The 11,660-nt window shown below is 47.5% G+C and overlaps 1 long non-coding RNA gene across 1 annotated transcript; it reads left to right on the top strand.

The window, feature by feature from the left end:
* Nucleotides 1-4,705: 4,705 nt before the first annotated feature.
* Nucleotides 4,706-6,386, top strand: LOC135511721 (uncharacterized). Its single transcript, XR_010451305.1, has 4 exons — nt 4,706-5,133; nt 5,753-5,810; nt 5,945-6,023; nt 6,232-6,386. It is a non-coding gene; the product is annotated as an uncharacterized LOC135511721 (long non-coding RNA).
* The last annotated feature ends 5,274 nt before the right edge of the window (nt 6,387-11,660 follow it).

Here is an 11,660-nt window from a genome sequence, read left to right as displayed (position 1 = left end):
AGATCCAGTAATATGTAATGAGCTACAGAGATTCTAGTTTGACAAGGTTGACTCCACAGTTTGTGCAAGTGTACAAGTACCTAATTTTGTGTCATGGTGTTACTCTGGTTCTGATCTCATGTGGAAGATGCCTTAGTGATTGAGTGTGGGTTTGATCTACAGTAACCAGGCGGGATGGAGCTTGGTCAAAATGGCCTCCAGTCCTCTCTCAGACGTCCTGTGTGTCAACTGTCTGTTGTGTGCTAAATGGCCACAGTTTGACCCCACAGTGACATCGCTCTGTAAAATGTACCAAAGATACTTGCGGTATATCTGTCCATCCATCTCTCTGTTGCTTTGGTGTGGACGTCAATTAGCAACCATCCCAACTGTTATATGGTAAGTAGGCCTCCACCTTTTGAACTATTTCTAATGGTGTGATGGATTCACATTGAAGTCTGTATGTGTGAATGCTTGCTGAGGGATATGAGGTTTAGCAGGTATAATAGCCAGCAGTTAAACTGTAGTGGAAAAAGCCTGGCTGACTGGTCTCATTGTGTGTGGAGGTTTGAGACCCCCATGCCACAACACATCTAAGAAAACCACTCTGCTGCAAGCCCACGTTTAAAAATAGATTGGACTGATTGTACTTGATGAAAATACACAGATGTGAATGAAAAGGGCGCCGTGCTGCTTGCCTAGCGAGTACCACTTCCTCCCGATTCAGGCCCATACCTGGCACGAACTCAGGACCCCCTCCTTGCTAGCACACATGACAGCCCTCCTTCGAGTGTCTTAGCCCATTGCGTCACCGCAAGAGCCAGCTATTGAGGCGACACAAGCAGGACATTTAAGGCCGAGGAGTAAGTTTCACACATCTCCATGTGCTACATGAACACACAGACACTCGCGTTCAAGGATTAGACTGTGGCCCTTTTGAGGATAATTCAACGAGTAAAACACATAAGCACATTTAACACTATGTTAGATAGACTACATGCAATTGAACTGGATGTAAGATATTTATGTGATGACACATGATGACAATTTAATATAGTTTAGAAACCGTTAATAAACTGTTTAGTGGCTTATCAAGCTGCAGTGGATATTTATAACCACCAGATGGCAATGCAATAGAGAAAAGCACAAGAAGGTGTGCTGACTGAACAATGGATTAGTTTGTATTATTACATACAGATCCATCTAAATACATGCATCTTATTACACATGTCTTTATAACCTAAAACATGCTTTGAGCTATTTAGCTATATATCTTTGTGGCTTTTATACAAGTTTATATTTCATTGCATGTTGCCTTTTGAACAATAATGGTGATCATTTGCCTTTTGACCTAAAGGAATTGATCTACTGTTTTGATATACAATCCTGGCAGTTGCTGTGGTTCCATCGTGATTCCAGGCCACTTAGTAGTTTCCACTGTTGTGGCCACCTTGGTTTTATTGGTCAGCATCAGTCCTCTGAATGTGGTTGAGAACATGAGATGCACAAGAGGAATGGAAAGAGAATTTAGATCAGAATGGCTATTTAAATACAGTATATAATACACATGGAATGTAATGGGCTTCTTATTGTAACATATTTCTTTCACAAACATCATTGATTATCACATGCATAGTGATGAGTGATTTATCATAGTGATTTAACAGAAAATGTTATGCCATAAATAATGTAATTGTGTGACTGGTGTCAATAAATGACCGGTGTCAATAAATGGTGGTCTTTTTGTAGCGAGAACCTTCCGTTTAAGGATCAAACTTAGTGGCCACCACTGGGAGGGAGCTCATTGTGGCCCTTCGTCCTCATCTCAGTCCTCCTGCAGCTCAGAGTGCACTAATAGGCCTTCCTTGTGACAGGCTGATTACATCTGAGACACATCCACAGTCCCACTGTTTGTCCTCCCTCCGAGAGAGAAAATGAGAGAGAGGGAGGAAGAAATAGAGCGAGGGGGAGATGAGGCAGAGAGGGGGGTGATGTGGGGAAGAAAAGGAGACCTCTGTATTGTGAGGGGAAATAATATAAAACCCATGGTGAAAGAAAGTCAGAACTGTGAGTTTGTCCAGGTATTTCCAGGACAAAGACGTAGTGTTTCCGTTTCTCCACACAGCCCTTCCTGCTCATAGATTACTCTCATCAGACCTTTAGTCCAATGTTAACCTTATTAGCATTGTGACAAAGGATGAATCTCAACATCATTTCCTTGTTTCCTCTTGACCTCTCCCGTTTTCCTTAGACTATTGAGATTCAGTCAGTGAGATCTTCAGTGCGGATGAGTATATCTCAATGGTCTAGTGTTGAATGGACTTGGAAAAGGAGCTGGAAAATGAGGGACCACTGGTGTTTCTGTCCTCAAACTAAGCACTGGTGACCTTTCCCCCTTTATATTTCCCTGTTTTTCTCCCGTCTCTCTCCTCACGCTTTGTCCCTGCCCTCCTTTCCTCCCTCTCTTTCTGGCAGGTACAGGTGGAACATGTTGATAGTGAAGCTACCTGGGAGATGGAGAGGGGCAGAGACCGAGAGTAAGGTAGCGAGGGAGAAGAGAGGGAACACTCCCATGCAGGTGAATGTTACGAAATGTTACAGCTACGGAGGTTACAGCTACGGAGTTACAGCTACGGAGGTGGAGGCCCTCTCTCAGACCTGTCTGAGGTGAACTGGGTTGACATTCTTTCCACTGAATATGATTCGGTCTCCTCTTTAGGTTATGACGACAGATGAAAACAGGATATCTACTTCCCGAACCAGAATACACCATCTCTGAGAGTCCGGGCTTAAAAGGGCTTATGCTCAAAGTGTTGGATCGACACTTGTTTTTACCAAACGCATACCAAAAGAAGACCTTCAACTCGAGCTGGATTAACTCATGATCGGTAGGCATTTTGTCTACTACTGATCAAACATCTTAAATATTCAACCTTAGAACCATTTGATTTGACACTCAGTCACCTCAAATGACCAGTAGTAACATAGGACCTTCTATTGAGAATAGGTCACAGTCAATGATTTGAGGAGACAAGTTTCCCTTTCTCTGTGTGTTCTGTGAGGTAGTAAGCATGGCAGCAATGTAATGAGTTAGAAGGCTGCCATGCGAGTCAATGTTTTAAATAACTTGTTGTCTGTTGCTTCCTGACGTTTCACTCCTCCAGAACAGCGTCTGTGGTCATTATGGCACTGTGCCCAAAAGGGGATAATACCACCAACCCTGAAACCGGTCAGTCCAGTCTTTGTGTCCATCCCATATTTGCATGAAACAAAGAAAAGTGTTTAGATGTCAAATAAAGCATCCAATATATGACCTTTGACCTAGTTTGATAATGACGGAGTGTTTTAAGGGGTCCGGTTTCCTCAGAAGAAGCTATTAGAGTAATTTCTGTCTTCTCCAGGCACGGTATGGGCGAATAGGGACCTGCAAGATTCCCCCTGAGAGATGGCATAATAACACACTACAGTCTGTCACTCGCACACTCTCTCACACACTCACACACACACACACACACACACACACACACACACACACACACACACACACACACACACACACACACACACACACACACATGATCTCATCCTAACTCCATCTGTGATGGAGAGTGACCTGACCTGGTAATAGATAAAGCACATTTGCAGTTATATAAGGCTTTTCTTTAACTCTGTTTATAACACATATCACGTGGGAGGTGAGAGCAAACAGCCGCCGCTTCCACAAACATTGACAGCAGAGATCCTTTCTGTGTTTCCACTGGGACCGATATACCGTGAGTCACAGAGTACACTGTGTTGTGATCCAACACTGCTGGCACAAACACGCTAACCCACTAATTGACAAACTCTCACATCTCTCTCTCTCTCTGTTTCTCTCTCTCTGTTTCTCTCTCTCTCTCTCTCTCTGTTTCTCTCTCTCTCTCTGTTCTCTCTCTCTCTGTTCTCTCTCTCTCTGTTTTTCTCTCTCTGTTTTTTTTCTCTCTCTCTCTCTCTGTTTTTCTCTCTCTCTGTTTTTCTCTCTCTCTGTTTTCTCTCTCTCTGTTCTCTCTCTCTCTGTTCTCTCTCTCTCTGTTTTTCTCTCTCTCTGTTTTTTTTCTCTCTCTCTCTCTCTCTCTGTTTTTCTCTCTCTCTGTTTTTCTCTCTCTCTGTTTTTCTCTCTCTCTGTTTCTCTCTCTCTCTCTCTCTGTTTTTCTCTCTCTCTCTCTCTCTCTGTTTCTCTCTCTCTGTTTCTCTCTCTCTCTCCGTTTCTCTCTCTCTCTCTCTCCGTTTTCTCTCTCACTCGGTTTCTCTCTCTCTCTCTCGGTTTCTCTCGCTCTCTGTTTCTCTCTCGCTCTCTGTTTCTCTCTCTCTCTCTGTTTCTCTCTCTCTCTCTGTTTCTCTCTCTCTCGCTCTCTGTTTCTCTCTCTCTCTCTGTTTCTCTCTCTGTTTCTCTCTCTCTCTCTGTTTCTCTCTCTCTCTGTTTCTCTCTCTCTCGCTCTCTGTTTCTCTCTCTCTCTCTGTTTCTCTCTCTCTGTTTCTCTCTCTCTCTCTGTTTCTCTCTCTCTCTCTGTTTCTCTCTCTCTCTCTGTTTCTCTCTCTCTCTCTGTTTTTTCTCTCTCTCTCTGTTTTTTCTCTCTCTCTCTCTGTTTTTCTCTCTCTGTTTTTCTCTCTCTCTGTTTCTCTCTCTCTCTCTCTCTGTTTTTCTCTCTCTCTGTTTTTTTTTCTCTCTCTCTCTCTCTCTCTCTCTCTCTCCGTTTCTCTCTCTCTCTCTCTCGGTTTCTCTCGCTCTCTGTTTCTCTCTCGCTCTCTGTTTCTCTCTCGCTCTCTGTTTCTCTCTCTCTGTTTCTCTCTCTCTCTCTGTTTCTCTCTCTCTCTCCGTTTTCTCTCTCTCTCTCGGTTTCTCTCGCTCTCTGTTTCTCTCTCGCTCTCTGTTTCTCTCTCTCTCTCTGTTTCTCTCTCTCTCTCTGTTTCTCTCTCTCTCTCTCTCGCTGTTTTTCTCTCTCTCTGTTTTTTCTCTCTCTCTCTCTCTCTCTCTGTTTCTCTCTCTCTGTTTCTCTTTCTCTGTTTCTTTCTTTCTGTGTCTGTCCGCTGGGTTTTGTTGTCAGGACTTCCCCTCACGCTGTACAAACAGTTCCAGTGAGAAGCCAACCACTACTTCCTCATCATCGTGTTGATGTAGGTCAAACTCTAGGTTTCAACTCTCAGTTTTTAGACAATATTTGATATTGGTGAATTTAATTATCTGTATGTATGGTGATATAGAATCGTAATATTTTTATATTTTTGGTTGTTTTAGACTAAAGTGTGAGCAGGTCTTATTAATGTTCAATCCATATTTGTGATTCAATGAAGTGTGTGTGTGTGTGTGTGTGTGTGTGTGTGTGTGTGTGTGTGTGTGTGTGTGTGTGTGTGTGTGTGTGTGTGTGTGTGTGTGTGTGTGTGTGTTTCCAGTATATCTCCTGCCATCTCATCAATCAATCAAATTTATTATAAAGCCCTTTTTACATCAGCCGATGTCACAAAGTGCTGTACAGAAACCCAGCCTAAAACACCAAGCGATGTAGAAGCACGGTGGCTCGGAAAAACTCCCTAGAAAGGCAGGAACCTAAGAAGAAACCAGAACATGGCCAAGATGTTCAAATGTTCATAGATGACCAGCAGGGTCAAATAATAATAATAATAATCACAGCGGTTGAAAATGTTGCAACGGGTCAGCATCTCAGGAGTAAATGTTGGCTTTTAATATATATATATATGTATCGATCTATCTGTCTATTTCTCCTCTCTCCATCAGGCCAGGAGACGCAGTGACTCTCAGATGAATAACTCTGTGATGTCCTCATCTCCCAGAGGTGAGTACAAAGAGGCCAGCTCTGTTTCTCAGGGCAAAAACCTAATTTGAGACACCCATGTGTACTGTAAACCCCTCAAACTTCTGTGTAAATCAATATCAGTTCCTTTGTCCTTCTGTCTCTCTCCACTCCAGTCTCAGTTTCAGCCCATCCCAGTGGAAGGATGAATGTGTGGGAGATGTGTTGTGGATTCACGAAGACCAGATCATCCCAGTGAGTTTCTAAGCCTAGGCTGATGCTTCAGCTTACTCAGCACCCCCTGCAGGTTTACAAACAGTCACAGATTGTGAAAAGTAATGTTAATTCAAAACCTGTGTCTCTCTTGCGATCTGGTCTCCTGTCCCTGACTCTTGTTCCCCTTTCTCCCCCTCTGCCTTTGATCCTCTCTATTCCCGCTTCTCGCTTTGTATCTCTTGTACAGGCGGCTCCGCTTCTCCTCTGCAGCTCCGAGCCTCACAGCCTGTGCTACTTGGAGACAGCTGACAGTAATGGAAAGGTCCAGGAACATCTGGGTTCTAACAATGCACTTGGCTTTTATTCTGAGATTGACATCATTGTTATGAGGAGCACGGCTCCCCAGAAGTATGTGTCTTCCTCTTACACATATTATATCCATATTATAATACTTCTATTATGCAGAGTCACTGCAGTGTTGTGTTTGCAAAGGGACCAACGTAATACTTCTCCACCCCACAGAGATGACCACTATGGCCTCCACCCACACAGAGATGACCACTGACCCAACAGAGCAGACCCTGGCCTCCACCCACACAGAGATGACTACTGACCCAACAGGGCAGACCCTGGCCTCCACCCACACAGAGATGACCACTGACCCAACAGAGCAGACCCTGGCCTCCACCCACACAGAGATGACTACTGACCCAACAGGGCAGACCCTGGCCTCCACCCACACAGAGATGACCACTGACCCACTGACCCAACAGAGCAGACCCTGGCCTCCACCCACCAGAGATGACCACTGACCCAACAGCAGACCCTGGCCTCCACCCACACAGAGATGACCACTGACCCAACAGAGCAGACCCTGGCCTCCACCCACACAGAGATGACCCTGAACAGAGCAGACCCTGGCCTCCACCCACACAGAGATGACCACTGACCCAACAGAGCAGACCCTGGCCTCCACCCACACAGAGATGACCACTGACCCAACACAGACCCTGGCCTCCACCCACACAGAGAGATGACCACTGACCCAACAGAGCAGACCCTGGCCTCCACCCACACAGAGATGACCACTGACCCAACAGAGCAGACCCTGGCCTCCACCCACACAGAGATGACCTGACCCAACAGAGCAGACCCTGGCCTCCACCCACACAGAGATGACCACTGACCCAACAGAGCAGACCCTGGCCTCCACCCACACAGAGATGACCACTGACCCAACAGAGCAGACCCTGGCCTCCACCCACACAGAGATGACCACTGACCCAACAGAGCAGACCCTGGCCTCCACCCACACAGAGATGACCACTGACCCAACAGAGCAGACCCTGGCCTCCACCCACACAGAGATGACCACTGACCCAACAGAGCAGACCCTGGCCTCCACCCACACAGAGATGACCACTGACCCAACAGAGCAGACCCTGGCCTCCACCCACACAGAGATGACCACTGACCCAACAGAGCAGACCCTGGCCTCCACCCACACAGAGATGACCACTGACCCAACAGAGCAGACCCTGGCCTCCACCCACACAGAGATGACCACTGACCCAACAGAGCAGACCCTGGCCTCCACCCACACAGAGATGACCACTGACCCAACAGAGCAGACCCTGGCCTCCACCCACACAGAGATGACCACTGACCCAACAGAGCAGACCCTGGCCTCCACCCACACAGAGATGACCACTGACCCAACAGAGCAGACCCTGGCCTCCACCCACACAGAGATGACCACTGACCCAACAGAGCAGACCCTGGCCTCCACCCACACAGAGATGACCACTGACCCAACAGAGCAGACCCTGGCCTCCACCCACACAGAGATGACCACTGACCCAACAGAGCAGACCCTGGCCTCCACCCACACAGAGATGACCACTGACCCAACAGAGCAGACCCTGGCCGCCACCCACACAGAGATGACTACTGACCCAACAGGGCAGACCCTGGCCTCCACCCACACAGAGATGACCACTGACCCAACAGAGCAGACCCTGGCCTCCACCCACACAGAGATGACTACTGACCCAACAGGGCAGACCCTGGCCTCCACCTACACAGAGATGACCACTGACCCAACAGAGCAGACCCTGGACAGAGCAGACCCTGGCCTCCACCCACACAGAGATGACCACTGACCCAACAGAGCAGACCCTGGCCTCCACCCACACAGAGATGACCACTGACCCAACAGAGATGACCACTGCAGACCCTGGCCTCCACCCACACAGAGATGACCACTGACCCAACAGAGCAGCCGCCGCCACCTGCACAGAGATCCTAGCAGAAACTATGCCTCCACCCACACAGAGATGACCACTGACCCCAGAGCGCCGACAGATGACCATGGCCGCCTGCTTCGCGTTCTAGGAAACTATGCAGTTATTTGTTTTTTTACGTGTTATTTCTTACATTAGTACCCCAGGTCATCTTAGGTTTCATTACATACAGTCGAGAAGAACTACTGTATATAAGATCAGCGTCAACTCACCATCAGTACGACCAAGAATATGTTTTTCGCGACGCGCATCCTGTGTTCTGCCTTACAAACAGGACAACGGAATGGATCGCATGCAGCGACCCAAAAAAACGACTCCGAAAAAGAGGGAAACGTGGCGGTCTTCTGGTCAGACTACGGAGACGGGCACATCTTGCCCCACTTCCTAGCATTCTTCTTGCCAATGTCCAGTCTCTTGACAACAAGGTTGATGAAATCCGAGCAAGGGTAGCATTCCAGAGGGACATCAGAGACTGTAACATTCTGTGCTTCACGGAAACATGGCTCACTGGAGAGACGCTATCCGAAGCGGTGCAGCCAACAGGTTTCTCCACGCATCGCGCCGACAGAAACAAACACCTTTCTGGTAAGAAGAGGGGTGGGGGTGTATGCCTTATGGCTAACGAGGCATGGTGCGATGAAAGAAACATACAGGAACTCAAATCCTTCTGTTCACCTGATTTTAGAATTCCTCACAATCAAATGTAGACCGCATTATCTACCAAGAGAATTCTCTTCGATTATAATCACAGCCGTATATATCCCCCCCAAGCAGACACATCGATGGCTCTGAACGAACTTTATTTAACTCTTTGCAAACTGGAAACCATTTATCCGGAGGCTGCATTCATTGTTGTTGGGGATTTTAACAAGGCTAATCTGAAAACAAGACTCCCTAAATTTTATCAGCATATCGATTGCGCAACCAGGGGCGGAAAAACCTTGGATCACTGTTACTCTAACTTCCGCGACGCATATAAGGCCCTGCCCCGCCCCCTTTCGGAAAAGCTGACCACGACTCCATTTTGCTGATACCTGCCTACAGACAAAAGCTAAAAAAGAAGCTCCCACGCTGAGGTCTGTCCAACGCTGGTCCGACCAAGCTGACTCCACACTCCAAGACTGCTTCCATCACGTGGACTGGGACATGTTTCGTATTGCGTCAGATAACAACATTGACGAATACGCTGATTCGGTGTGCGAGTTCATTAGAATGTGCGTTGAAGATGTCGTTCCCATAGCAACGATTAAAACATTCCCTAACCAGAAACCTTGGATTGATGGCAGCATTCGCGTGAAACTGAAAGCGCGAACCACTGCTTTCAATCAGGGCAAGGTGTCTGGTAACATGACTGAATACAAACAATGCAGCTATTCCCTCCGTAAGGCTATCAAACAAGCTAAGCGTCAGTACAGAGACAAAGTAGAATCCCAATTCAACGGCTCAGACACAAGAGGCATGTGGCAGGGTCTACAGTCAATCACGGACTACTGGAAGAAATCCAGCCCAGTCACGGACCAGGATGTCTTGCTCCCAGGCAGACTAAATAACTTTTTGCCCGCTTTGAGGACAATACAGTGCCACTGACACTGCCTGCAACGGAAAAATGCGGTCTCTCCTTCACTGCAGCCGAGGTGAGTAAAACATTTAAACGTGTTAACCCTCGCAAGGCTGCAGGCCCAGACGGCATCCCCAGCCGCGCCCTCAGAGCATGCGCAGACCAGCTGGCTGTTGTGTTTATGGACATATTCAATCAATCCCTATACCAGTCTGCTGTTCCCACATGCTTCAAGAGGGCCACCATTGTTCCTGTTCCCAAGAAAGCTAAGGTAACTGAGCTAAACGACTACCGCCCCGTAGCACTCACTTCCGTCATCATGAAGTGCTTTGAGAGACTAGTCAAGGACCATATCACCTCCACCCTACCTGACACCCTAGACCCACTCCAATTTGCTTACCGCTCAAATAGGTCCACAGACGATGCAATCTCAACCACACTGCACACTGCCCTAACCCATCTGGACAAGAGGAATACCTATGTGAGAATGCTGTTCATCGACTACAGCTCGGCATTCAACACCATAGTACCCTCCAAGCTCGTCATCAAGCTCGAGACCCTGGGTCTCGACCCCGCCCTGTGCAACTGGGTACTGGACTTCCTGACGGGCCGCCCCCAGGTGGTGAGGGTAGGTAACAACATCTCCTCCCCGCTGATCCTCAACACTGGGGCCCCACAAGGGTGCGTTCTGAGCCCTCTCCTGTACTCCCTGTTCACCCACGACTGCGTGGCCACGCACGCCTCCAACTCAATCATCAAGTTTGCGGACGACACAACAGTGGTAGGCTTGATTACCAACAACGACGAGACGGCCAACAGGGAGGAGGTGATGGGCCCTCGGAGTGTGGTGTCAGGAAAATAACCTCACACTCAACGTCAACAAAACTAAGGAGATGATTGTGGACTTCAGGAAACAGCAGAGGGAACACCCCTATCCACATCGATGGAACAGTAGTGGAGAGAGTAGCAAGTTTTAAGTTCCTCGGCATACACATCACAGACAAACTGAATTGGTCCACTCACACAGACAGCATCGTGAAGAAGGCGCAGCAGCGCCTCTTCAACCTCAGGAGGCTGAAAAAATTTGGCTTGTCACCAAAAGCACTCACAAACTTCTACAGATGCACAATCGACAGCATCCTGGCGGGCTGTATCACCGCCTGGTACGGCAACAGCTCCGCCCTCAACCGTAAGGCTCTCCAGAGGGTAGTGAGGTCTGCACAACGCATCACCGGGGGCAAACTACCTGCCCTCCAGGACACCTACACCACCCGATGTTACAGGAAGGCTATAAAGATCATCAAGGACATCAACCACCCAAGCCACTGCCTGTTCACCCCGCTATCATCCAGAAGGCGAGGTCAGTACAGGTGCATCAAAGCTGGGACCGAGAGACTGAAAAACAGCTTCTATCTCAAGGCCATCAGACTGTTAAACAGCCACCACTAACATTGAGTGGCTGCTGCCAACACACTGACACTGACTCAACTCCAGCCACTTTAATAATGGGAATTGATGGGAAATGATGTAAATATATCACTAGCCACTTTAAACAATGCTACCTTATATAATGTTACTTACCCTACATTATTCATCTCATATGCATACGTATATACTGTACTCTATATCATCGACTGCATCCTTATGTAATACATGTATCACTAGCCACTTTAACTATGCCACTTTGTTTACATACTCATCTCATATGTATATACTGTACTCGATACCATCTACTGTATCTTGCCTATGCTGCTCTGTACCATCACTCATTCATATATCCTTATGTACATATTCTTTATCGCCTTACACTGTGTA

Source organism: Oncorhynchus masou, chromosome 24, assembly GCF_036934945.1.
Source record: "Oncorhynchus masou masou isolate Uvic2021 chromosome 24, UVic_Omas_1.1, whole genome shotgun sequence".
In the NCBI taxonomy this organism is placed as follows: domain Eukaryota; kingdom Metazoa; phylum Chordata; class Actinopteri; order Salmoniformes; family Salmonidae; genus Oncorhynchus; species Oncorhynchus masou.
This window is presented reverse-complemented; position numbering and strand designations above follow the sequence as displayed.